The sequence below is a fragment of the Saccopteryx bilineata genome, chromosome 5 (genome assembly GCF_036850765.1).
Source record: "Saccopteryx bilineata isolate mSacBil1 chromosome 5, mSacBil1_pri_phased_curated, whole genome shotgun sequence".
NCBI lineage: Eukaryota > Metazoa > Chordata > Mammalia > Chiroptera > Emballonuridae > Saccopteryx > Saccopteryx bilineata.
This window is the reverse complement of record NC_089494.1, coordinates 256,750,693-256,754,683: the sequence shown is the minus strand read 5'-3', so window position 1 is coordinate 256,754,683 and position 3,991 is coordinate 256,750,693. Positions and strand designations below refer to the sequence as shown.

The following is a 3,991-nucleotide window of genomic DNA, read 5'->3' as shown; positions in this document are numbered from 1 at the left end:
CCGCGGCTGCCCCCGCCTCCGAGGGAGCCGTCGTACAAGGCTGCTGTGGATCAGCACACGCACAAGCTGGAAATCAGCTACCGTCACTTCAGTTAGCTTGTCCGGCTTCCCACCAGGGGCTTGTGCAGGTGGAGGTGGAGGTGGAGGGGCCCAAGAGGACATCACATCCGAATGTGGGAACCTTGCCCAGAAGGAAGGCGGCCCAAGAATTCCTTGCTCCGAGCAGTCATGTCAGGAGCTCTCCCTACCTGCAGGTGTTGATGGGGCACCAGGACGTGGAGAGACGGGTGTCCGGGCAGACACATAGGGAATTCAAGTGTCAGTATCGATCAATAAAGCTTTATTGAAACTCAGCCATACTCACTCGTGTAGCTGTGGCTGCTCCCAGCCACGATGGGCAGGGTGAAAGAGTTGGGACATGCTGAGGACCAGCGCGGTTCGTAATTCTGGGTCTTGAGCGAGAACGGTGCGGAATTCAGAAAACAGACTCACTAAGAAAATGTTTGGGATCGGGAGGCCTCCTCAATACTGATGGCAATATCCCAGTGCCCAGTAGCCCCAGTTTGGTTTATTATATAGCCATATGCAAATCAAGGAAGTCCTTGATACAAAGTTACACATCTGAGGCAAAAGGAACTCTCCCAAGGCATAAACAGGAATCCCCCCACCATGCATAAGTGAAATCAACCAACATCTGAACAGAGAGTGAGAGGAAGGGCATGTAAATTGCTTCCAGCAACTTAAGCAAGCAAGTGAAGTGGGTGCAAATACTCAGCTTCATAGCCAATATGGAGGTGGAGGGGGGCGAACTTAGCCTTTTGCCAAAACCTTGAATTTACAAAGGCTTTTTGCCACTTGCAATCTACAACAGGGAGAGTCTGCATCTCAGGAACACTGAGATCGTGACTTAAAAGTTCACCAAAGCTGGTGGCTACACTGGGACAATAATGGACACTTCCTTCACTCATGCCCAACACAAGTAAATAACATTCCATTTTCTTCTACTGTCCTCAGCTCTGCAGCCACAGCTGTGAACACGCCAGAGAAGCAGTTTCTCGGGGAGAAGGAGGAGGAGGAGGAAGAGAAGGTCTTTGTTTCCCCCAGGTGTTTTGGAGCTGTTTTCCCTTGAGAAGTTCAGAGTCAAGGAATCACGTTTATTACTTACAAATTGTTGTACAAAACAGCCGGATTAAACTGTTGATTGAGTTAGCAACTTAGACATTGTTCTGACTTTCCTCAGAAGCAAACCCCAAGACAGAGAATAAGTCCAGGGGGTTGATTTAGGAGATGATCCCAGGAAACACTGGTGAGGGACTGGGAAGTGAGACCCGGAGGGCAGGAAGCCAGTCTGGGGTGAACAGGTGAAGGCAAAGGCAGCTTAATCCTGCAGGCTAGAACACACGTCAGAGCTGTTGCCCCTGAGATGGGAGGGGTTGATGTATTTATTCACCCATCAGTCACGGGCTGAGGACTGCGCCCACGAGGACTTCTGGTCTACACTCTAGTGGCTCCGACAACAGCAGTGGACATGGGGTGATGACAGCTGCAATGGGACATCAGTTGCTCTTTTCCCCATGCCTGTGTTTGTGGCATCTCCATAAATATTAACCCTGACCTGAGATCTGCCCCAGAAACGGCCAGCACTCGGTTTTGTCAGTAAATTATTGCAAAACCAATACACACGCATGAACATTGCCACACAGCATGTCGGGGGGTTATTAAACAGTTCAAAGAGTTTAGAATCTCTGGTTTTGAAAACTGCTGCAAAATTGCAAAGCAAATATTCCCTGGGTTTAGCCCTAAAACTAAATTTAAAGATTGCTATAGTGGACAGAAAAGAAATGATATTTTCATGTGGAGTTTTAGATGAACCAATTATTAACAAGGAAGATGGCTTTAACATTAAGTGTTCCTTGTAATTGAAGGTACAGTGAAAAGAATGTTTAAAGAAACATTTTGAATTATATAAAAATTATGAAGCCACTTCTGGCTTGTTGCATGATCTCCACATGTTACAGAAGATATCCGAGGTGACGTAGAGACATTATTGTATAACTTTTCATTTAAAACTACATTTAGACTTGACTTGTTTGAAGAGTCACGTCTTTTTAGAAAAATTATTCTACAAGTCATCAGTTCTAGATGGACTATAATTTATATTAGAATGTAATTTATCATATTTATTTCAGTGCTGTCAAAGTCTACAAAGTGTATTTCACAGTTCTGGTAAGAGTTATATCAGCAGAAAACCCTTCTCAAAACATAAATCATCAAAAATTATTTGCGATCTTGCATTTGCAGAGAGTGAAGGGCAAACATCAACTCTGTCGCTTGAAAGTGAAGTTGCCACAAGTATGAATTTTGATGACCTAACAAATGAATTCACAGAAGAGCAAGCAGAGAACTCTTGTGATCAACCTAAATATTACACTAAGTATTTACTGTATTATATATTATATAAAATTATGTATTATATTACATAAAATAGTTATAAAATTATTATTATAATATTAGATATTACACTAAGTATTATTTACTATATTACATAAAATTATGACTTGTATTACATAAAATAGTTATAAAATTATTATATCAAAATATTACATTCTTGCAATTTGCAAGTTTTATGTAATTACTCATTGTCACATTTTATTATCAATGAAATACTTTTAGAGGAAAAAAGCTTTATATTTTAGTAACTTTAGCTGCAATTTTCCCCCCTGATGTTTGAACTTTCCGCATTTGCACAAATTATGTCGCTGGCTCTGCCGCTAGAACCATGGTCTCTTGTGGGTCCTAGAGCTGAAATGTCAATGAGTTCCAGAACCTCTCTGCACTTTGTGCCCAAAGGGGGATGGAATTCGCTACCCCAAAATATCTCACTTTGGCATATTAATTTTTTTCTAAGAAAAATTGTCAAATTTTATTCAAGATACAGTAAAAACCTGAATAGCCATTGAAGAACCAAGCATCTCAGAAGATAGAATATTCTCCTTCAGCAAAGGGAGTTCCACTCTTCTCCAATCCTTACGCCAGAGGTACCGGACGGAGAAGTCCAGTCAAGGAGGCTCCAGCACCTTCCCTCCGTTCCTGGGTTGTACTTCAGCTAACCAGCAGCGAGGGAAAGATACACACTCATTATTTATTTGGGGAGAAGGGAAATAGAGATTTGCAGCTAAGTTATCAGGGTCCATCACAACACCCCCAGTCGGACAGTCAAGACTGACATGTATATATCATCTATGAAATACAGGGGATTTCTTGGGTTAGGACACAGTTCTGTTCCCATGACAATGATGTAACCCACATTTTGGTGTAAGTCGAAACACACCCTAGCCTAAGTCACTTACCTATCCCAACACAGTTGTAAAATCATAACCTAGAACATAAAAACACAACTAAGCCACAGAATAAGGAAAAGGACATGGTTGGTCAAATAAGTTTTTAAATATGGCATATATGTTTGCTTGCTTTGGGTGTGGGAGACAGGCTGTAAACTGGCAAAGTCATTATAGCCTAAGGCTTAGTTTTAAGGCTAAGCTTTTCCCCACACCCTTGACTGTTGCAGTGATAGGGAGTGGTGCACTCTTATGAGGAATCCCATTTAAGCCTCAGATAAGTGACTTTGTATCAAAGATTTCCTTGTTTGTATATTAGATTAAAGGTTTTGATTTCTATACTATAAAATGGGGACAGACCGGGGGCTCGCTCTCTCGGTTCCTGCTATCACCATTGTAGGGGCCTCCCTGACCCCTTGCCCTCCATGGCTTCTCTTGTGGCTTGCCTGTCTTGGTGAGACACCAATAAATTGAAAGGCCCACCATCCTCCGACTCCACCATTTCTTTACCATCTTCCTGAATTCAATGAGAACCTGCATGTGAATGGCCACGATGGCAGCCCCTGGCCTTACAGACATAAATACACTGTATTATAGTAACAGGAAAAAATGACAAAAAGTAAAATGAGTACAAAAACGTACGACGCTAATGG

The 3,991-nt window shown here is 42.3% G+C and overlaps 1 long non-coding RNA gene across 1 annotated transcript; it reads right to left on the bottom strand.

The window, feature by feature from the left end:
* Positions 1 to 298: 298 nt before the first annotated feature.
* Positions 299 to 3,381, bottom strand: LOC136338546 (uncharacterized). The gene is made up of 3 exons (XR_010731971.1): positions 3,351 to 3,381; positions 2,946 to 3,106; positions 299 to 1,543 (listed from the first exon to the last, which is right to left on the bottom strand). It is a non-coding gene; the product is annotated as an uncharacterized lncRNA (long non-coding RNA).
* Between the last annotated feature and the right edge of the window lie 610 nt (positions 3,382 to 3,991).